This window comes from Pimephales promelas, chromosome 25 (assembly GCF_988280905.1).
Source record: "Pimephales promelas chromosome 25, fPimPro1.hap1.1, whole genome shotgun sequence".
Lineage (NCBI taxonomy): Eukaryota > Metazoa > Chordata > Actinopteri > Cypriniformes > Leuciscidae > Pimephales > Pimephales promelas.
Genome location: NC_142793.1, coordinates 14905993 through 14929769, shown reverse-complemented (window position 1 = coordinate 14929769; position 23777 = coordinate 14905993). Strand labels below are relative to the sequence as shown.

Here is a 23777-nt window from a genome sequence, read left to right as displayed (position 1 = left end):
TCGACCCAAAAAAAAAAAAAAAAAAAAAAGGACAGTGGTACCCCTTTCGTTTTTCGTTTTTTTTTTTGTGCAAAAAAATAAGTTACTCCAAGCTTCTTGAAACTCTGGATTCTGATAGAGGGCCATGGGACTTAGACCTGAGTGCAAAAATGGAGTCTCTAGACTCTTCCAGAGCTGCGATATTGAGATATTTATAATGGCATAAATGCTACGTGCGATTTTAATATCTCAGCTCTGGAAGGGTCTAGAGCCTCCATTTTTGCACTCAGGTCTAATTCCCATGGCCCTCTATCAGAATCCAGAGTTTCAAGCAGATTGGAGAAACGTATTTTTTCGCATTAAAAAAAAAACCGAAAGGGGTACCACTGTCGTTTTTTTTTTTTTTTGGGGTCGAAATTTTTAGTTGCTCTGATTTTCTTGAAACTCTGGACTCTGATAGAGGGCCATGGGACTTAGACCCGAGTGCAAAAATGGAGGCTCTAGACCCTTCCAGAGCTGAGATATTGAGATCCCACGTAGCATTTAATGCCATTATAAATATCTCAGATCTGTAAGGGTCTAGAGCCTCCATTTTTTGCACTAAGGTCTAAGTCCCATGGCCCTCTATCAGATGGCAGATTTTCAAGAAGATTGGAGAAACTTATTTTTTCACACAAAAAACAAAAAAAAACGAAAGGGGTACCACTGTCGTTTTTTTTTTTTTCGGGACAAAATTTTGAGTTGCTCTGATCTTCTTGAAACTCTGGATTCTGATAGAGGGCCATGGGACTTAGACCTGAGTGCAAAAATGGAGGCTCTAGACCCTTACAGATCTGAGATATTAAAATCGCATGTAGCATTTATGCCATTATAAATATCTCAATATCTCAGCTCTGGAAGGGTCTAGAGACTCCTTTTTTGCACTCAGGTCTAAGTCCCATGGCCCTTTATCAGAATCCAGAGTTTCAAGAAGATTTGGAGAAACTTAATTTTTCGCCCAAAAATGAAAAAAAAAAACGAAAGGGGTAACTGTCGTTTTTTTTTTTCGGGTCGAAATTTATAGTTGCTGTGATCTTCTTGAAACTCTGGATTCTGATAGAGGGCCATGGGACTTAGACCTGAGTGCAAAAATGGAGTCTCTAGACCCTTCCAGAGCTGAGATATTGAGATATTTATAATGGCATAAATGCTGCGTGTGATCTCAATATATCAGCTCTGGACGGGTCTAGAGCCTCCATTTTTGCACTCAGGTCTAAGTCCCATGGCCCTCTATCAGAATCCAGAGTTTCAAGAAGATCACAGCAACTAAAAATTTCGACCCAAAAAAAAAAAAACGACAGTGGTACCCCTTTCGTTTTTTTTTTTTTTTTTGTGCGAAAAAATAAGTTTCTCCAATCTTCTTGAAACTCTGGATTCTGATAGAGGGCCATGGGACTTAGAACTGAGTGCAAAAATTGAGTCTCTAGACCCTTCCAGAGCTGAGATATTGAGATATTTATAATGGCATGAAAGCTACGTGGGATCTCAATAACTCATTCGCCTTATTCACCTGTCGGCCATTTGGAAAACGGAACGCCGCTGGGGGGTACACTCACCCGGAAGTATGCATGCAACGCAGCAGCACCAGCAATGAAAACTCGCAGTGTGGCCCACCAATCTTTCCTGGTTGCCCGAATTAATTATGCAAAATGTGAAGCAGTGAGCCAGTGACTGCAACATCCCCCGGGCTGTGTAATTAAGGGTTACAGTACCTGGATCGGAGGTTTTATCCATGACATTGAACGTCTGAATGGACGCATCTTTGCCTCAGTTTCTGTGAGCTTGTTGCAGCTAGAGGTAGTAGCTGTAATATGGAGTTGTTGACTGTAAGTAATTATGTTTTAGATTAGAATCTATAAAAATCCGTAACCATCATTATTGTTCTTCTTTATGAATCTATACAAATATGTGAACTTGTATTGTCACCATAGCACCTTATACTAGTCAGTATGTAACAGGACCAGTCTCTGTCAGACCTTATAATCACTTCTCATGCTCTTTTACATACCTGTGAGTGATTTGATTGTTTTACATGTATGTGTGTGTGTATGTATACGCTACTGGATGTGTATCAATCTAAACAATAAAGTACAATTGTATTACACATGGATGATTTCCTTCATAACTTTATAAATTAATATACCGGAACCAGAACAGGCATAAGAAAAAAACAAACAAAAAAACATTAATAGGCACACTGGTTAAGGTTTGTAAAGTTAACTTTGTATATAGAAGTTGGTACAGGGTAATAAAGTAAAATGGCCTGCCTGCGTAAGCTTGGAAAAGAAACCAGAACATCAGAAAACAATTCAAATCAACTGGCCGTTCAAAAAACAATGATAGGCAGAATAGTCTAGGTTTGTAAAGGTAACCTTGTATAAGTATGGAAAAGGAACCGGAACAGGTCAGAACATTAGAAATTGCATTAGGAACAAACCATTTAAAAACATATAAAAACAAAAGAGAACTAAACACAAACAGATTATCAGTGATGTCTTGCACATTGTTGGGGGGACAAATGTATAGCCCATCTTGGCAAAGTGAGCGAGAGTGTAGAGTAGCCTGATGAGATGGTTGCACTGTCCCAAGCCAGGTTTGTAGTTGCACTGCGTCTCCCTTATAAATCGCTGCTCAAGTGACAGCTCCACCTAAAAACATAATCAAACTTTAGACACTTGACACTTAAGAGTTGCTAGTAATACATATATGATATATTGATATATCACACACACTGTTTGTGTCGTAAAGAATTAGGTACATCTGGCATTTAAATGAAAATACTGGTAATGCTAGGTTGTTTACAGCTGTGATGCTTGATAGTTATACTGTCATTACACTAACATTGTCAACAAGCAATAGCATACACTAAGTGTATGTCAGCTCTGGAAGAGTCTAGAGCCTCCATTTTTGCACTCAGGTCTAAGAAACTTTGGAGATTGGAGAAACTTAATTTTTCGCCCAAAAATGAAAAAAAAAAACGAAAGGGGTAACACTGTCGTTTTTTTTTTCGGGTCCAAATTTTGAATTTCGATATCTCAGCTCTAGAAGGGTCTAGAGCCTCCATTTTTGCACTCAGGTCAAAGTCTCGTGGCCCTTTATCAGAATCCAGAGTTTTAAGAAGATTGGAGAAACTTAATTTTTCGCCCAAAAATGAAAAAAAACGAAAGGGGTAACACTGTCGTTTTTTTTTCGGGTCCAAATTTTGAATTTCGATATCTCAGCTCTAGAAGGGTCTAGAGCCTCCATTTTTGCACTCAGGTCAAAGTCTCGTGGCCCTTTATCAGAATCCAGAGTTTTAAGAAGATTGGAGAAACTTAATTTTTCGCCCAAAAATGAAAAAAAACGAAAGGGGTAACACTGTCGTTTTTTTTTCCGGTTCCAAATTTTGAATTTCGATATCTCAGCTCTGGAAGGGTCTAGAGCCTCCATTTTTGCACTCAAGTCAAAGTCTCGTGGCCCTTTATCAGAATCCAGAGTTTTAAGAAGATTGGAGAAACTTACTTTTTCGCCCAAAAATGAAAAAAAAACGAAAGGGGTAACACTGTCGTTTTTTTTTCGGGTCCAAATTTTGAATTTCGATATCTCAGCTCTGGAAGGGTCTAGAGCCTCCATTTTTGCACTCAAGTCAAAGTCTCGTGGCCCTTTATCAGAATCCATAGTTGTAAGAAGATTGGAGAAACTTAATTTTTCGCCCAAAAATGAAAAAAAAACCGAAAGGGGTAACACTGTCGTTTTTTTTTTCGGGTCCAAATTTTGAATTTCGATATCTCAGCTCTAGAAGGGTCTAGAGCCTCCATTTTTGCACTCAAGTCAAAGTCTCGTGGCCCTTTATCAGAATCCAGAGTTTTAAGAAGATTGGAGAAACTTAATTTTTCGCCCAAAAATGAAAAAAACCGAAAGGGGTAACACTGTCGTTTTTTTTTCGGGTCCAAATTTTGAATTTCGATATCTCAGCTCTGGAAGGGTCTAGAGCCTCCATTTTTGCACTCAGGTCAAAGTCTCGTGGCCCTTTATCAGAATCCAGAGTTTTAAGAAGATTGGAGAAACTTAATTTTTCACCCAAAAATGAAAAAAAAAACGAAAGGGGTAACACTGTCGTTTTTTTTTTTCGGGTCCAAATTTTGAATTTCGATATCTCAGCTCTGGAAGGGTCTAGAGCCTCCATTTTTGCACTCAAGTCAAAGTCTCGTGGCCCTTTATCAGAATCCAGAGTTTTAAGAAGATTGGAGAAACTTAATTTTTCGCCCAAAAATTAAAAAAAAAGGAAAGGGGTAACACTGTCGTTTTTTTTTCGGGTCCAAATTTTGAATTTCGATATCTCAGCTCTGGAAGGGTCTAGAGCCTCCATTTTTGCACTCAGGTCAAAGTCTCGTGGCCCTTTCTCAGAATCCAGAGTTTTAAGAAGATTGGAGAAACTTAATTTTTCGCCCAAAAATGAAAAAAAAACGAAAGGGGTAACACTGTCGTTTTTTTTTTCGGGTCCAAATTTTGAATTTCGATATCTCAGCTCTGGAAGGGTCTAGAGCCTCCATTTTTGCACTCAAGTCAAAGTCTCGTGGCCCTTTATCAGAATCCAGAGTTTTAAGAAGATTGGAGAAACTTAATTTTTCGCCCAAAAATGAAAAAAAACGAAAGGGGTAACACTGTCGTTTTTTTTTCGGTGCCAAATTTTGAATTTCGATATCTCAGCTCTGGAAGGGTCTAGAGCCTCCATTTTTGCACTCAAGTCAAAGTCTCGTGGCCCTTTATCAGAATCCAGAGTTTTAAGAAGATTGGAGAAACTTAATTTTTCGCCCAAAAATGAAAAAAAAACGAAAGGGGTAACACTGTCGTTTTTTTTTTCGGGTCCAAATTTTGAATTTCGATATCTCAGCTCTGGAAGGGTCTAGAGCCTCCATTTTTGCACTCAGGTCAAAGTCTCGTGGCCCTTTATCAGAATCCAGAGTTTTCAGAAGATTGGAGAAACTTAATTTTTCGCCCAAAAATGAAAAAAAACGAAAGGGGTAACACTGTCGTTTTTTTTTCGGGTCCAAATTTTGAATTTCGATATCTCAGCTCTGGAAGGGTCTAGAGCCTCCATTTTTGCACTCAGGTCAAAGTCTCGTGGCCCTTTATCAGAATCCAGAGTTTTAAGAAGATTAATGAAAAAAAACGAAAGGGGTAACACTGTCGTTTTTTTTTCGGGTCCAAATTTTGAATTTCGATATCTCAGCTCTGGAAGGGTCTAGAGCCTCCATTTTTGCACTCAGGTCAAAGTCTCGTGGCCCTTTATCAGAATCCAGAGTTTTAAGAAGATTGGAGAAACTTAATTTTTCGCCCAAAAATGAAAAAAAACGAAAGGGGTAACACTGTCGTTTTTTTTTCGGGTCCAAATTTTGAATTTCGATATCTCAGCTCTAGAAGGGTCTAGAGCCTCCATTTTTGCACTCAAGTCAAAGTCTCGTGGCCCTTTATCAGAATCCAGAGTTTTAAGAAGATTGGAGAAACTTAATTTTTCGCCCAAAAATGAAAAAAAACGAAAGGGGTAACACTGTCGTTTTTTTTTTCGGGTCCAAATTTTGAATTTCGATATCTCAGCTCTGGAAGGGTCTAGAGCCTCCATTTTTGCACTCAGGTCAAAGTCTCGTGGCCCTTTATCAGAATCCATAGTTGTAAGAAGATTGGAGAAACTTAATTTTTCGCCCAAAAATGAAAAAAAAACGAAAGGGGTAACACTGTCGTTTTTTTTTTCGGGTCCAAATTTTGAATTTCGATATCTCAGCTCTAGAAGGGTCTAGAGCCTCCATTTTTGCACTCAGGTCATAGTCTCGTGGCCCTTTATCAGAATCCAGAGTTTTAAGAAGATTGGAGAAACTTAATTTTTCGCCCAAAAATGAAAAAAAACGAAAGGGGTAACACTGTCGTTTTTTTTTCGGGTCCAAATTTTGAATTTCGATATCTCAGCTCTGGAAGGGTCTAGAGCCTCCATTTTTGCACTCAAGTCAAAGTCTCGTGGCCCTTTATCAGAATCCAGAGTTTTAAGAAGATTGGAGAAACTTAATTTTTCGCCCAAAAATGAAAAAAAACGAAAGGGGTAACACTGTCGTTTTTTTTTTCGGGTCCAAATTTTGAATTTCGATATCTCAGCTCTGGAAGGGTCTAGAGCCTCCATTTTTGCACTCAGGTCAAAGTCTCGTAGCCCCTTATCAGAATCCAGAGTTTTAAGAAGATTGGAGAAACTTAATTTTTCGCCCAAAAATGAAAAAAAACGAAAGGGGTAACACTGTCGTTTTTTTTTCGGGTCCAAATTTTGAATTTCGATATCTCAGCTCTGGAAGGGTCTAGAGCCTCCATTTTTGCACTCAAGTCAAAGTCTCGTGACCCTTTATCAGAATCCAGAGTTTTAAGAAGATTGGAGAAACTTAATTTTTCGCCCAAAAATGAAAAAAAAACGAAAGGGGTAACACTGTCGTTTTTTTTTCGGGTCCAAATTTTGAATTTCGATATCTCAGCTCTAGAAGGGTCTAGAGCCTCCATTTTTGCACTCAGGTCAAAGTCTTGTGGCCCTTTATCAGAATCCAGAGTTTTAAGAAGATTGGAGAAACTTAATTTTTCGCCCAAAAATGAAAAAAAACGAAAGGGGTAACACTGTCGTTTTTTTTTTCGGGTCCAAATTTTGAATTTCGATATCTCAGCTCTGGAAGGGTCTAGAGCCTCCATTTTTGCACTCAAGTCAAAGTCTCGTGGCCCTTTATCAGAATCCAGAGTTTTAAGAAGATTGGAGAAACTTAATTTTTCGCCCAAAAATGAAAAAAAAACGAAAGGGGTAACACTGTCATTTTTTTTTTCGGGTCCAAATTTTGAATTTCGATATCTCAGCTCTAGAAGGGTCTAGAGCCTCCATTTTTGCACTCAAGCCAAAGTCTCGTGGCCCTTTATCAGAATTCAGAGTTTTAAGAAGATTGGAGAAACTTAATTTTTCGCCCAAAAATGAAAAAAAACGAAAGGGGTAACACTGTCGTTTTTTTTTTCGGGTCCAAATTTTGAATTTCGATATCTCAGCTCTGGAAGGGTCTAGAGCCTCCATTTTTGCACTCAGGTCAAAGTCTCGTGGCCCTTTATCAGAATCCAGAGTTTTAAGAAGATTGGAGAAACTTAATTTTTCACCCAAAAATGAAAAAAAAACGAAAGGGGTAACACTGTCGTTTTTTTTATCGGGTCCAAATTTTGAATTTCGATATCTCAGCTCTGGAAGGGTCTAGAGCCTCCATTTTTGCACTCAGGTCAAAGTCTCGTAGCCCTTTATCAGAATCCAGAGTTTTAAGAAGATTGGAGAACCTTAATTTTTCGCCCAAAAATGAAAAAAAACGAAAGGGGTAACACTGTCGTTTTTTTTTCGGGTCCAAATTTTGAATTTCGATATCTCAGCTCTAGAAGGGTCTAGAGCCTCCATTTTTGCACTCAGGTCAAAGTCTTGTGGCCCTTTATCAGAATCCAGAGTTTTAAGAAGATTGGAGAAACTTAATTTTTCGCCCAAAAATGAAAAAAAAACGAAAGGGGTAACACTGTCGTTTTTTTTTTCGGGTCCAAATTTTGAATTTCGATATCTCAGCTCTGGAAGGGTCTAGAGCCTCCATTTTTGCACTCAAGTCAAAGTCTCGTGGCCCTTTATCAGAATCCAGAGTTTTAAGAAGATTAGAGAAACTTAATTTTTCGCCCAAAAATGAAAAAAAACGAAAGGGGTAACACTGTCGTTTTTTTTTCGGGTCCAAATTTTGAATTTCGATATCTCAGCTCTGGAAGGGTCTAGAGCCTCCATTTTTGCACTCAAGTCAAAGTCTTGTGACCCTTTATCAGAATCCAGAGTTTTATAAAGATTGGAGAAACTTAATTTTTCGCCCAAAAATGAAAAAAAACGAAAGGGGTAACACTGTCGTTTTTTTTTCGGGTCCAAATTTTGAATTTCGATATCTCAGCTCTAGAAGGGTCTAGAGCCTCCATTTTTGCACTCAGGTCAAAGTCTTGTGGCCCTTTATCAGAATCCAGAGTTTTAAGAAGATTGGAGAAACTTAATTTTTCGCCCAAAAATGAAAAAAAACGAAAGGGGTAACACTGTCGTTTTTTTTTTCGGGTCCAAATTTTGAATTTCGATATCTCAGCTCTAGAAGGGTCTAGAGCCTCCATTTTTGCACTCAGGTCAAAGTCTTGTGGCCCTTTATCAGAATCCAGAGTTTTAAGAAGATTGGAGAAACTTAATTTTTCGCCCAAAAATGAAAAAAAACGAAAGGGGTAACACTGTCGTTTTTTTTTTCGGGTCCAAATTTTGAATTTCGATATCTCAGCTCTGGAAGGGTCTAGAGCCTCCATTTTTGCACTCAAGTCAAAGTCTCGTGGCCCTTTATCAGAATCCAGAGTTTTAGGAAGATTGGAGAAACTTAATTTTTCGCCCAAAAATGAAAAAAAACGAAAGGGGTAACACTGTCGTTTTTTTTTTCGGGTCCAAATTTTGAATTTCGATATCTCAGCTCTAGAAGGGTCTAGAGCCTCCATTTTTGCACTCAAGCCAAAGTCTCGTGGCCCTTTATCAGAATTCAGAGTTTTAAGAAGATTGGAGAAACTTAATTTTTCGCCCAAAAATGAAAAAAAAAACGAAAGGGGTAACACTGTCGTTTTTTTTTCAGGTCAAAATTTTGAATTTCGATATCTCAGCTCTGGAAGGGTCTAGAGCCTCCATTTTTGCACTCAAGTCAAAGTCTCGTGGCCCTTTATCAGAATACAGAGTTTTAAGAAGATTGGAGAAACTTAATTTTTCGCCCAAAAATGAAAAAAAACGAAAGGGGTAACACTGTCGTTTTTTTTTCGGGTCCAAATTTTGAATTTCGATATCTCAGCTCTGGAAGGGTCTAGAGCCTCCATTTTTGCACTCAGGTCAAAGTCTTGTGGCCCTTTATCAGAATCCAGAGTTTTAAGAAGATTGGAGAAACTTAATTTTTCACCCAAAAATGAAAAAAAACGAAAGGGGTAACACTGTCGTTTTTTTTTTCGGGTCCAAATTTTGAATTTCGATATCTCAGCTCTGGAAGGGTCTAGAGCCTCCATTTTTGCACTCAGGTCAAAGTCTCGTAGCCCTTTATCAGAATCCAGAGTTTTAAGAAGATTGGAGAACCTTAATTTTTCGCCCAAAAATGAAAAAAAACGAAAGGGGTAACACTGTCGTTTTTTTTTCGGGTCCAAATTTTGAATTTCGATATCTCAGCTCTAGAAGGGTCTAGAGCCTCCATTTTTGCACTCAAGTCAAAGTCTCGTGGCCCTTTATCAGAATCCAGAGTTTTAAGAAGATTAGAGAAACTTAATTTTTCGCCCAAAAATGAAAAAAAACGAAAGGGGTAACACTGTCGTTTTTTTTTCGGGTCCAAATTTTGAATTTCGATATCTCAGCTCTAGAAGGGTCTAGAGCCTCCATTTTTGCACTCAAGTCAAAGTCTCGTGGCCCTTTATCAGAATCCAGAGTTTTAAGAAGATTAGAGAAACTTAATTTTTCGCCCAAAAATGAAAAAAAAACGAAAGGGGTAACACTGTCGTTTTTTTTTCGGGTCCAAATTTTAAATTTCGATATCTCAGCTCTGGGAGGGTCTAGAGCCTCCATTTTTGCACTCAAGTCAAAGTCTCGTGGCCCTTTATCAGAATCCAGAGTTTTAAGAAGATTGGAGAAACTTAATTTTTCGCCCAAAAATGAAAAAAAACGAAAGGGGTAACACTGTCGTTTTTTTTTCGGGTCCAAATTTTGAATTTCGATATCTCAGCTCTAGAAGGGTCTAGAGCCTCCATTTTTGCACTCAAGTCAAAGTCTCGTGGCCCTTTATCAGAATCCAGAGTTTTAAGAAGATTGGAGAAACTTAATTTTTCGCCCAAAAATGAAAAAAAAAACGAAAGGGGTAACACTGTCGTTTTTTTTTCTGGTCCAAATTTTGAATTTCGATATCTCAGCTCTGGAAGGGTCTAGAGCCTCCATTTTTGCACTCAAGTCAAAGTCTCGTGGCCCTTTATCAGAATCCAGAGTTTTAAGAAGATCGGAGAAACTTAATTTTTCACCCAAAAATGAAAAAAAACGAAAGGGGTAACACTGTCGTTTTTTTTTCGGGTCCAAATTTTGAATTTCGATATCTCAGCTCTGGAAGGGTCTAGAGCCTCCATTTTTGCACTCAGGTCAAAGTCTCGTAGCCCTTTATCAGAATCCAGAGTTTTAAGAAGATTGGAGAACCTTAATTTTTCGCCCAAAAATGAAAAAAAACGAAAGGGGGTAACACTGTCGTTTTTTTTTCGGGTCCAAATTTTGAATTTCGATATCTCAGCTCTGGAAGGGTCTAGAGCCTCCATTTTTGCACTCAAGTCAAAGTCTCGTGGCCCTTTTTCAGAATCCAGAGTTTTAAGAAGATTAGAGAAACATAATTTTTCGCCCAAAAATGAAAAAAAACGAAAGGGGTAACACTGTCGTTTTTTTTTCGGGTCCAAATTTTGAATTTCGATATCTCAGCTCTGGAAGGGTCTAGAGCCTCCATTTTTGCACTCAGGTCAAAGTCTCGTGGCCCTTTTTCAGAATCCAGAGTTTTAAGAAGATTAGAGAAACATAATTTTTCGCCCAAAAATGAAAAAAAACGAAAGGGGTAACACTGTCGTTTTTTTTTCGGGTCAAAATTTTGAATTTCGATACCTCAGCTCTGGAAGGGTCTAGAGCCTCCATTTTTGCACTCAAGTCAAAGTCTCGTGGCCCTTTATCAGAATCCAGAGTTTTAAGAAGATTGGAGAAACTTAATTTTTCGCCCAAAAATGAAAAAAAACGAAAGGGGTAACACTGTCGTTTTTTTTTCGGGTCCAAATTTTGAATTTCGATATCTCAGCTCTGGAAGGGTCTAGAGCCTCCATTTTTGCACTCAGGTCAAAGTCTCGTGGCCCTTTATCAGAATCCAGAGTTTTAAGAAGATTGGAGAAACTTAATTTTTCACCCAAAAATGAAAAAAAACGAAAGGGGTAACACTGTCGTTTTTTTTTCGGGTCCAAATTTTGAATTTCGATATCTCAGCTCTGGAAGGGTCTAGAGCCTCCATTTTTGCACTCAGGTCAAAGTCTCGTAGCCCTTTATCAGAATCCAGAGTTTTAAGAAGATTGGAGAACCTTAATTTTTCGCCCAAAAATGAAAAAAAAAAACGAAAGGGGTAACACTGTCGTTTTTTTTTTTCGGGTCCAAATTTTGAATTTCGATATCTCAGCTCTGGAAGGGTCTAGAGCCTCCATTTTTGCACTCAAGTCAAAGTCTCGTGGCCCTTTATCAGAATCCAGAGTTTTAAGAAGATTAGAGAAACTTAATTTTTCGCCCAAAAATGAAAAAAAACGAAAGGGGTAACACTGTCGTTTTTTTTTCGGGTCCAAATTTTGAATTTCGATATCTCAGCTCTGGAAGGGTCTAGAGCCTCCATTTTTGCACTCAAGTCAAAGTCTCGTGACCCTTTATCAGAATCCAGAGTTTTAAGAAGATTGGAGAAACTTAATTTTTCGCCCAAAAATGAAAAAAAACGAAAGGGGTAACACTGTCGTTTTTTTTTTCGGGTCCAAATTTTGAATTTCGATATCTCAGCTCTGGAAGGGTCTAGAGCCTCCATTTTTGCACTCAAGTCAAAGTCTCGTGGCCCTTTATCAGAATCCAGAGTTTTAGGAAGATTGGAGAAACTTAATTTTTCGCCCAAAAATGAAAAAAAACGAAAGGGGTAACACTGTCGTTTTTTTTTTCGGGTCCAAATTTTGAATTTCGATATCTCAGCTCTAGAAGGGTCTAGAGCCTCCATTTTTGCACTCAAGCCAAAGTCTCGTGGCCCTTTATCAGAATTCAGAGTTTTAAGAAGATTGGAGAAACTTAATTTTTCGCCCAAAAATGAAAAAAAACGAAAGGGGTAACACTGTCGTTTTTTTTTCGGGTCCAAATTTTGAATTTCGATATCTCAGCTCTGGAAGGGTCTAGAGCCTCCATTTTTGCACTCAAGTCAAAGTCTCGTGACCCTTTATCAGAATCCAGAGTTTTAAGAAGATTGGAGAAACTTAATTTTTCGCCCAAAAATGAAAAAAAACGAAAGGGGTAACACTGTCGTTTTTTTTTCGGGTCCAAATTTTGAATTTCGATATCTCAGCTCTGGAAGGGTCTAGAGCCTCCATTTTTGCACTCAAGTCAAAGTCTCGTGGCCCTTTATCAGAATCCAGAGTTTTAGGAAGATTGGAGAAACTTAATTTTTCGCCCAAAAATGAAAAAAAACGAAAGGGGTAACACTGTCGTTTTTTTTTTCGGGTCCAAATTTTGAATTTCGATATCTCAGCTCTAGAAGGGTCTAGAGCCTCCATTTTTGCACTCAAGCCAAAGTCTCGTGGCCCTTTATCAGAATTCAGAGTTTTAAGAAGATTGGAGAAACTTAATTTTTCGCCCAAAAATGAAAAAAAAACGAAAGGGGTAACACTGTCGTTTTTTTTTCAGGTCAAAATTTTGAATTTCGATATCTCAGCTCTGGAAGGGTCTAGAGCCTCCATTTTTGCACTCAAGTCAAAGTCTCGTGGCCCTTTATCAGAATACAGAGTTTTAAGAAGATTGGAGAAACTTAATTTTTCGCCCAAAAATGAAAAAAAACGAAAGGGGTAACACTGTCGTTTTTTTTTCGGGTCCAAATTTTGAATTTCGATATCTCAGCTCTGGAAGGGTCTAGAGCCTCCATTTTTGCACTCAGGTCAAAGTCTCGTGGCCCTTTATCAGAATCCAGAGTTTTAAGAAGATTGGAGAAACTTAATTTTTCACCCAAAAATGAAAAAAAACGAAAGGGGTAACACTGTCGTTTTTTTTTTCGGGTCCAAATTTAGAATTTCGATATCTCAGCTCTGGAAGGGTCTAGAGCCTCCATTTTTGCACTCAGGTCAAAGTCTCGTAGCCCTTTATCAGAATCCAGAGTTTTAAGAAGATTGGAGAACCTTAATTTTTCGCCCAAAAATGAAAAAAAACGAAAGGGGTAACACTGTCGTTTTTTTTTCGGGTCCAAATTTTGAATTTCGATATCTCAGCTCTAGAAGGGTCTAGAGCCTCCATTTTTGCACTCAAGTCAAAGTCTCGTGGCCCTTTATCAGAATCCAGAGTTTTAAGAAGATTAGAGAAACTTAATTTTTCGCCCAAAAATGAAAAAAAACGAAAGGGGTAACACTGTCGTTTTTTTTTTCGGGTCCAAATTTTGAATTTCGATATCTCAGCTCTAGAAGGGTCTAGAGCCTCCATTTTTGCACTCAAGTCAAAGTCTCGTGGCCCTTTATCAGAATCCAGAGTTTTAAGAAGATTAGAGAAACTTAATTTTTCGCCCAAAAATGAAAAAAAACGAAAGGGGTAACACTGTCGTTTTTTTTTCGGGTCCAAATTTTGAATTTCGATATCTCAGCTCTGGGAGGGTCTAGAGCCTCCATTTTTGCACTCAAGTCAAAGTCTCGTGGCCCTTTATCAGAATCCAGAGTTTTAAGAAGATTGGAGAAACTTAATTTTTCGCCCAAAAATGAAAAAAAACGAAAGGGGTAACACTGTCGTTTTTTTTCGGGTCCAAATTTTGAATTTCGATATCTCAGCTCTAGAAGGGTCTAGAGCCTCCATTTTTGCACTCAAGTCAAAGTCTCGTGGCCCTTTATAAGAATCCAGAGTTTTAAGAAGATTGGAGAAACTTAATTTTTCGCCCAAAAATGAAAAAAAAAAACGAAAGGGGTAACACTGTCGTTTTTTTTTCTGGTCCAAATTTTGAATTTCGATATCTCAGCTCTGGAAGGGTCTAGAGCCTCCATTTTTGCACTCAAGTCAAAGTCTCGTGGCCCTTTATCAGAATCCAGAGTTTTAAGAAGATCGGAGAAACTTAATTTTTCACCCAAAAATGAAAAAAAACGAAAGGGGTAACACTGTCGTTTTTTTTTTCGGGTCCAAATTTTGAATTTCGATATCTCAGCTCTGGAAGGGTCTAGAGCCTCCATTTTTGCACTCAGGTCAAAGTCTCGTAGCCCTTTATCAGAATCCAGAGTTTTAAGAAGATTGGAGAACCTTAATTTTTCGCCCAAAAATGAAAAAAAACGAAAGGGGTAACACTGTCGTTTTTTTTTCGGGTCCAAATTTTGAATTTCGATATCTCAGCTCTGGAAGGGTCTAGAGCCTCCATTTTTGCACTCAAGTCAAAGTCTCGTGGCCCTTTTTCAGAATCCAGAGTTTTAAGAAGATTAGAGAAACATAATTTTTCGCCCAAAAATGAAAAAAAACGAAAGGTGTAACACTGTCGTTTTTTTTTCGGGTCCAAATTTTGAATTTCGATATCTCAGCTCTGGAAGGGTCTAGAGCCTCCATTTTTGCACTCAAGTCAAAGTCTCGTGGCCCTTTTTCAGAATCCAGAGTTTTAAGAAGATTAGAGAAACATAATTTTTCGCCCAAAAATGAAAAAAAAACGAAAGGGGTAACACTGTCGTTTTTTTTTCGGGTCCAAATTTTGAATTTCGATATCTCAGCTCTGGAAGGGTCTAGAGCCTCCATTTTTGCACTCAAGTCAAAGTCTCGTGGCCCTTTATCAGAATCCAGAGTTTTAAGAAGATTGGAGAAACTTAATTTTTCGCCCAAAAATGAAAAAAAACGAAAGGGGTAACACTGTCGTTTTTTTTTCGGGTCAAAATTTTGAATTTCGATATCTCAGCTCTGGAAGGGTCTAGAGCCTCCATTTTTGCACTCAAGTCAAAGTCTCGTGGCCCTTTATCAGAATCCAGAGTTTTAAGAAGATTGGAGAAACTTAATTTTTCGCCCAAAAATGAAAAAAAACGAAAGGGGTAACACTGTCGTTTTTTTTTCGGGTCCAAATTTTGAATTTCGATATCTCAGCTCTAGAAGGGTCTAGAGCCTCCATTTTTGCACTCAGGTCAAAGTCTCGTGGCCCTTTATCAGAATCCAGAGTTTTAAGAAGATTGGAGAAACTTAATTTTTCGCCCAAAAATGAAAAAAAACGAAAGGTGTAACACTGTCGTTTTTTTTTCGGGTCCAAATTTTGAATTTCGATATCTCAGCTCTGGAAGGGTCTAGAGCCTCCATTTTTGCACTCAAGTCAAAGTCTCGTGGCCCTTTATCAGAATCCAGAGTTTTAAGAAGATTGGAGAAACTTAATTTTTCGCCCAAAAATGAAAAAAAACGAAAGGGGTAACACTGTCGTTTTTTTTTCGGGTCAAAATTTTGAATTTCGATATCTCAGCTCTGGAAGGGTCTAGAGCCTCCATTTTTGCACTCAAGTCAAAGTCTCGTGGCCCTTTATCAGAATCCAGAGTTTTAAGAAGATTGGAGAAACTTAATTTTTCGCCCAAAAATGAAAAAAAACGAAAGGGGTAACACTGTCGTTTTTTTTTCGGGTCCAAATTTTGAATTTCGATATCTCAGCTCTAGAAGGGTCTAGAGCCTCCATTTTTGCACTCAGGTCAAAGTCTCGTGGCCCTTTATCAGAATCCAGAGTTTTAAGAAGATTGGAGAAACTTAATTTTTCGCCCAAAAATGAAAAAAAACGAAAGGGGTAACACTGTCGTTTTTTTTTTCGGGTCCAAATTTTGAATTTCGATATCTCAGCTCTGGAAGGGTCTAGAGCCTCCATTTTTGCACTCAAGTCAAAGTCTCGTGGCCCTTTATCAGAATCCAGAGTTTTAAGAAGATTAGAGAAACTTAATTTTTCGCCCAAAAATGAAAAAAAACGAAAGGGGTAACACTGTCGTTTTTTTTTCAGGTCCAAATTTTGAATTTCGATATCTCAGCTCTAGAAGGGTCTAGAGCCTCCATTTTTGCACTCAGGTCAAAGTCTTGTGGCCCTTTATCAGAATCCAGAGTTTTAAGAAGATTGGAGAAACTTAATTTTTCGCCCAAAAATGAAAAAAAAAACGAAAGGGGTAACACTGTCGTTTTTTTTTTCGGGTCCAAATTTTGAATTTCGATATCTCAGCTCTGGAAGGGTCTAGAGCCTCCATTTTTGCACTCAAGTCAAAGTCTCGTGGCCCTTTATCAGAATCCAGAGTTTTAAGAAGATTGGAGAAACTTAATTTTTCGCCCAAAAATGAAAAAAAACGAAAGGGGTAACACTGTCGTTTTTTTTTTTCGGGTCCAAATTTTGAATTTCGATATCTCAGCTCTAGAAGGGTCTAGAGCCTCCATTTTTGCACTCAAGTCAAAGTCTCGTGGCCCTTTATCAGAATCCAGAGTTTTAAGAAGATTGGAGAAACTTAATTTTTCGCCCAAAAATGAAAAAAAAAAACGAAAGGGGTAACACTGTCGTTTTTTTTTCTGGTCCAAATTTTGAATTTCGATATCTCAGCTCTGGAAGGGTCTAGAGCCTCCATTTTTGCACTCAGGTCAAAGTCTCGTGGCCCTTTATCAGAATCCAAAGTTTTAAGAAGATTGGAGAAACTTAATTTTTCGCCCAAAAATGAAAAAAAAACGAAAGGGGTAACACTGTCGTTTTTTTTTTCGGGTCCAAATTTTGAATTTCGATGTCTCAGCTCTGGAAGGGTCTAGAGCCTCAATTTTTGCACTCAAGTCAAAGTCTCGTGGCCCTTTATCAGAATCCAGAGTTTTAAGAAGATTGGATAAACTTAATTTTTCGCCCAAAAATGAAAAAAAACGAAAGGGGTAACACTGTCGTTTTTTTTTCGGGTCCAAATTTTGAATTTCGATATCTCAGCTCTGGAAGGGTCTAGAGCCTCCATTTTTGCACTCAGGTCAAAGTCTCGTGGCCCTTTATCAGAATCCAGAGTTTTAAGAAGATTGGAGAAACTTAATTTTTCGCCCAAAAATGAAAAAAAACGAAAGGGGTAACACTGTCGTTTTTTTTTTCGGGTCCAAATTTTGAATTTCGATATCTCAGCTCTAGAAGGGTCTAGAGCCTCCATTTTTGCACTCAAGCCAAAGTCTCGTGGCCCTTTATCAGAATTCAGAGTTTTAAGAAGATTGGAGAAACTTAATTTTTCGCCCAAAAATGAAAAAAAACGAAAGGGGTAACACTGTCGTTTTTTTTTTCGGGTCAAAATTTTGAATTTCGATATCTCAGCTCTGGAAGGGTCTAGAGCCTCAATTTTTGCACTCAAGTCAAAGTCTCGTGGCCCTTTATCAGAATCCAGAGTTTTAAGAAGATTGGAGAAACTTAATTTTTCGCCCAAAAATGAAAAAAAACGAAAGGGGTAACACTGTCGTTTTTTTTATCGGGTCCAAATTTTGAATTTCGATATCTCAGCTCTGGAAGGGTCTAGAGCCTCCATTTTTGCACTCAGGTCAAAGTCTCGTGGCCCTTTATCAGAATCCAGAGTTTTAAGAAGATTGGAGAAACTTAATTTTTCGCCCAAAAATGAAAAAAAACGAAAGGGGTAACACTGTCGTTTTTTTTTCGGGTCCAAATTTTGAATTTCGATATCTCAGCTCTAGAAGGGTCTAGAGCCTCCATTTTTGCACTCAGGTCAAAGTCTCGTGGCCCTTTATCAGAATCCAGAGTTTTAAGAAGATTGGAGAAACTTAATTTTTCGCCCAAAAATGAAAAAAAACGAAAGGTGTAACACTGTCGTTTTTTTTTCGGGTCCAAATTTTGAATTTCGATATCTCAGCTCTGGAAGGGTCTAGAGCCTCCATTTTTGCACTCAAGTCAAAGTCTCGTGGCCCTTTATCAGAATCCAGAGTTTTAAGAAGATTGGAGAAACTTAATTTTTCGCCCAAAAATGAAAAAAAACGAAAGGGGTAACACTGTCGTTTTTTTTTCGGGTCAAAATTTTGAATTTCGATATCTCAGCTCTGGAAGGGTCTAGAGCCTCCATTTTTGCACTCAAGTCAAAGTCTCGTGGCCCTTTATCAGAATCCAGAGTTTTAAGAAGATTGGAGAAACTTAATTTTTCGCCCAAAAATGAAAAAAAACGAAAGGGGTAACACTGTCGTTTTTTTTTCGGGTCCAAATTTTGAATTTCGATATCTCAGCTCTAGAAGGGTCTAGAGCCTCCATTTTTGCACTCAGGTCAAAGTCTCGTGGCCCTTTATCAGAATCCAGAGTTTTAAGAAGATTGGAGAAACTTAATTTTTCGCCCAAAAATGAAAAAAAACGAAAGGGGTAACACTGTCGTTTTTTTTTTCGGGTCCAAATTTTGAATTTCGATATCTCAGCTCTGGAAGGGTCTAGAGCCTCCATTTTTGCACTCAAGTCAAAGTCTCGTGGCCCTTTATCAGAATCCAGAGTTTTAAGAAGATTAGAGAAACTTAATTTTTCGCCCAAAAATGAAAAAAAACGAAAGGGGTAACACTGTCGTTTTTTTTTCAGGTCCAAATTTTGAATTTCGATATCTCAGCTCTAGAAGGGTCTAGAGCCTCCATTTTTGCACTCAGGTCAAAGTCTTGTGGCCCTTTATCAGAATCCAGAGTTTTAAGAAGATTGGAGAAACTTAATTTTTCGCCCAAAAATGAAAAAAAAAACGAAAGGGGTAACACTGTCGTTTTTTTTTTCGGGTCCAAATTTTGAATTTCGATATCTCAGCTCTGGAAGGGTCTAGAGCCTCCATTTTTGCACTCAAGTCAAAGTCTCGTGGCCCTTTATCAGAATCCAGAGTTTTAAGAAGATTGGAGAAACTTAATTTTTCGCCCAAAAATGAAAAAAAACGAAAGGGGTAACACTGTCGTTTTTTTTTTTCGGGTCCAAATTTTGAATTTCGATATCTCAGCTCTAGAAGGGTCTAGAGCCTCCATTTTTGCACTCAAGTCAAAGTCTCGTGGCCCTTTATCAGAATCCAGAGTTTTAAGAAGATTGGAGAAACTTAATTTTTCGCCCAAAAATGAAAAAAAAAAACGAAAGGGGTAACACTGTCGTTTTTTTTTCTGGTCCAAATTTTGAATTTCGATATCTCAGCTCTGGAAGGGTCTAGAGCCTCCATTTTTGCACTCAGGTCAAAGTCTCGTGGCCCTTTATCAGAATCCAAAGTTTTAAGAAGATTGGAGAAACTTAATTTTTCGCCCAAAAATGAAAAAAAAACGAAAGGGGTAACACTGTCGTTTTTTTTTTCGGGTCCAAATTTTGAATTTCGATGTCTCAGCTCTGGAAGGGTCTAGAGCCTCAATTTTTGCACTCAAGTCAAAGTCTCGTGGCCCTTTATCAGAATCCAGAGTTTTAAGAAGATTGGATAAACTTAATTTTTCGCCCAAAAATGAAAAAAAACGAAAGGGGTAACACTGTCGTTTTTTTTTCGGGTCCAAATTTTGAATTTCGATATCTCAGCTCTGGAAGGGTCTAGAGCCTCCATTTTTGCACTCAGGTCAAAGTCTCGTGGCCCTTTATCAGAATCCAGAGTTTTAAGAAGATTGGAGAAACTTAATTTTTCGCCCAAAAATGAAAAAAAACGAAAGGGGTAACACTGTCGTTTTTTTTTTCGGGTCCAAATTTTGAATTTCGATATCTCAGCTCTAGAAGGGTCTAGAGCCTCCATTTTTGCACTCAAGCCAAAGTCTCGTGGCCCTTTATCAGAATTCAGAGTTTTAAGAAGATTGGAGAAACTTAATTTTTCGCCCAAAAATGAAAAAAAACGAAAGGGGTAACACTGTCGTTTTTTTTTCGGGTCAAAATTTTGAATTTCGATATCTCAGCTCTGGAAGGGTCTAGAGCCTCAATTTTTGCACTCAAGTCAAAGTCTCGTGGCCCTTTATCAGAATCCAGAGTTTTAAGAAGATTGGAGAAACTTAATTTTTCGCCCAAAAATGAAAAAAAACGAAAGGGGTAACACTGTCGTTTTTTTTATCGGGTCCAAATTTTGAATTTCGATATCTCAGCTCTGGAAGGGTCTAGAGCCTCCATTTTTGCACTCAGGTCAAAGTCTCGTAGCCCTTTATCAGAATCCAGAGTTTTAAGAAGATTGGAGAACCTTAATTTTTCGCCCAAAAATGAAAAAAAAACGAAAGGGGTAACACTGTCGTTTTTTTTTTTTCGGGTCCAAATTTTGAATTTCGATATCTCAGCTCTGGAAGGGTCTAGAGCCTCCATTTTTGCACTCAAGTCAAAGTCTCGTGGCCCTTTATCAGAATCCAGAGTTTTAAGAAGATTAGAGAAACTTAATTTTTCGCCCAAAAATGAAAAAAAACGAAAGGGGTAACACTGTCGTTTTTTTTTCGGGTCCAAATTTTGAATTTCGATATCTCAGCTCTGGAAGGGTCTAGAGCCTCCATTTTTGCACTCAAGTCAAAGTCTCGTGACCCTTTATCAGAATCCAGAGTTTTATAAAGATTGGAGAAACTTAATTTTTCGCCCAAAAATGAAAAAAAACGAAAGGGGTAACACTGTCGTTTTTTTTTCGGGTCCAAATTTTGAATTTCGATATCTCAGCTCTAGAAGGGTCTAGAGCCTCCATTTTTGCACTCAGGTCAAAGTCTTGTGGCCCTTTATCAGAATCCAGAGTTTTAAGAAGATTGGAGAAACTTAATTTTTCGCCCAAAAATGAAAAAAAACGAAAGGGGTAACACTGTCGTTTTTTTTTTTCGGGTCCAAATTTTGAATTTCGATATCTCAGCTCTGGAAGGGTCTAGAGCCTCCATTTTTGCACTCAAGTCAAAGTCTCGTGGCCCTTTATCAGAATCCAGAGTTTTAGGAAGATTGGAGAAACTTAATTTTTCGCCCAAAAATGAAAAAAAACGAAAGGGGTAACACTGTCGTTTTTTTTTTCGGGTCCAAATTTTGAATTTCGATATCTCAGCCCTAGAAGGGTCTAGAGCCTCCATTTTTGCACTCAAGCCAAAGTCTCGTGGCCCTTTATCAGAATTCAGAGTTTTAAGAAGATTGGAGAAACTTAATTTTTCGCCCAAAAATGAAAAAAAAACGAAAGGGGTAACACTGTCGTTTTTTTTTCAGGTCAAAATTTTGAATTTCGATATCTCAGCTCTGGAAGGGTCTAGAGCCTCCATTTTTGCACTCAAGTCAAAGTCTCGTGGCCCTTTATCAGAATACAGAGTTTTAAGAAGATTGGAGAAACTTAATTTTTCGCCCAAAAATGAAAAAAAACGAAAGGGGTAACACTGTTGTTTTTTTTTCGGGTCCAAATTTTGAATTTCGATATCTCAGCTCTGGAAGGGTCTAGAGCCTCCATTTTTGCACTCAGGTCAAAGTCTCGTGGCCCTTTATCAGAATCCAGAGTTTTAAGAAGATTGGAGAAACTTAATTTTTCGCCCAAAAATGAAAAAAAAAACGAAAGGGGTAACACTGTCGTTTTTTTTTCTGGTCCAAATTTTGAATTTCGATATCTCAGCTCTGGAAGGGTCTAGAGCCTCCATTTTTGCACTCAAGTCAAAGTCTCGTGGCCCTTTATCAGAATCCAGAGTTTTAAGAAGATCGGAGAAACTTAATTTTTCACCCAAAAATGAAAAAAAACGAAAGGGGTAACACTGTCGTTTTTTTTTCGGGTCCAAATTTTGAATTTCGATATCTCAGCTCTGGAAGGGTCTAGAGCCTCCATTTTTGCACTCAAGTCAAAGTCTCGTGGCCCTTTTTCAGAATCCAGAGTTTTAAGAAGATTAGAGAAACATAATTTTTCGCCCAAAAATGAAAAAAAACGAAAGGGGTAACACTGTCGTTTTTTTTTCGGGTCCAAATTTTGAATTTCGATATCTCAGCTCTGGAAGGGTCTAGAGCCTCCATTTTTGCACTCAAGTCAAAGTCTCGTGGCCCTTTTTCAGAATCCAGAGTTTTAAGAAGATTAGAGAAACATAATTTTTCGCCCAAAAATGAAAAAAAACGAAAGGGGTAACACTGTCGTTTTTTTTTTCGGGTCCAAATTTTGAATTTCGATATCTCAGCTCTGGAAGGGTCTAGAGCCTCCATTTTTGCACTCAAGTCAAAGTCTCGTGGCCCTTTTTCAGAATCCAGAGTTTTAAGAAGATTAGAGAAACATAATTTTTCGCCCAAAAATGAAAAAAAACGAAAGGGGTAACACTGTCGTTTTTTTTTCGGGTCCAAATTTTGAATTTCGATATCTCAGCTCTGGAAGGGTCTAGAGCCTCCATTTTTGCACTCAAGTCAAAGTCTCGTGGCCCTTTATCAGAATCCAGAGTTTTAAGAAGATTGGAGAAACTTAATTTTTCGCCCAAAAATGAAAAAAAACGAAAGGGGTAACACTGTCGTTTTTTTTTCGGGTCCAAATTTTGAATTTCGATATCTCAGCTCTGGAAGGGTCTAGAGCCTCCATTTTTGCACTCAGGTCAAAGTCTCGTGGCCCTTTATCAGAATCCAGAGTTTTAAGAAGATTGGAGAAACTTAATTTTTCACCCAAAAATGAAAAAAAACGAAAGGGGTAACACTGTCGTTTTTTTTTTCGGGTCCAAATTTTGAATTTCGATATCTCAGCTCTGGAAGGGTCTAGAGCCTCCATTTTTGCACTCAGGTCAAAGTCTCGTAGCCCTTTATCAGAATCCAGAGTTTTAAGAAGATTGGAGAACCTTAATTTTTCGCCCAAAAATGAAAAAAAACGAAAGGGGTAACACTGTCGTTTTTTTTTCGGGTCCAAATTTTGAATTTCGATATCTCAGCTCTAGAAGGGTCTAGAGCCTCCATTTTTGCACTCAGGTCAAAGTCTTGTGGCCCTTTATCAGAATCCAGAGTTTTAAGAAGATTGGAGAAACTTAATTTTTCGCCCAAAAATGAAAAAAAAAACGAAAGGGGTAACACTGTCGTTTTTTTTTTTCGGGTCCAAATTTTGAATTTCGATATCTCAGCTCTGGAAGGGTCTAGAGCCTCCATTTTTGCACTCAAGTCAAAGTCTCGTGGCCCTTTATCAGAATCCAGAGTTTTAAGAAGATTAGAGAAACTTAATTTTTCGCCCAAAAATGAAAAAAAAACGAAAGGGGTAACACTGTCGTTTTTTTTTCGGGTCCAAATTTTGAATTTCGATATCTCAGCTCTGGAAGGGTCTAGAGCCTCCATTTTTGCACTCAAGTCAAAGTCTCGTGACCCTTTATCAGAATCCAGAGTTTTAAGAAGATTGGAGAAACTTAATTTTTCGCCCAAAAATGAAAAAAAACGAAAGGGGTAACACTGTCGTTTTTTTTTTCGGGTCCAAATTTTGAATTTCGATATCTCAGCTCTGGAAGGGTCTAGAGCCTCCATTTTTGCACTCAAGTCAAAGTCTCGTGGCCCTTTATCAGAATCCAGAGTTTTAGGAAGATTGGAGAAACTTAATTTTTCGCCCAAAAATGAAAAAAAACGAAAGGGGTAACACTGTCGTTTTTTTTTTCGGGTCCAAATTTTAAATTTCGATATCTCAGCTCTAGAAGGGTCTAGAGCCTCCATTTTTGCACTCAAGCCAAAGTCTCGTGGCCCTTTATCAGAATTCAGAGTTTTAAGAAGATTGGAGAAACTTAATTTTTCGCCCAAAAATGAAAAAAAACGAAAGGGGTAACACTGTCGTTTTTTTTTCGGGTCCAAATTTTGAATTTCGATATCTCAGCTCTGGAAGGGTCTAGAGCCTCCATTTTTGCACTCAAGTCAAAGTCTCGTGACCCTTTATCAGAATCCAGAGTTTTAAGAAGATTGGAGAAACTTAATTTTTCGCCCAAAAATGAAAAAAAACGAAAGGGGTAACACTGTCGTTTTTTTTTTCGGGTCCAAATTTTGAATTTCGATATCTCAGCTCTGGAAGGGTCTAGAGCCTCCATTTTTGCACTCAAGTCAAAGTCTCGTGGCCCTTTATCAGAATCCAGAGTTTTAGGA

General features: G+C 38.1%; 1 long non-coding RNA gene across 2 annotated transcripts in view; it reads right to left on the bottom strand.

The window, feature by feature from the left end:
• Positions 1–1481: 1481 nt before the first annotated feature.
• The window catches only part of LOC148965059 (uncharacterized), a 99449-nt gene continuing 77153 nt past the window's right edge, over positions 1482–23777 (bottom strand). For both annotated transcript variants that reach the window (XR_016150771.1, XR_016150770.1), the window contains exon 3: positions 1482–2666. This is a non-coding gene — a long non-coding RNA (uncharacterized LOC148965059). The remainder of the gene's footprint in view (positions 2667–23777) is intronic.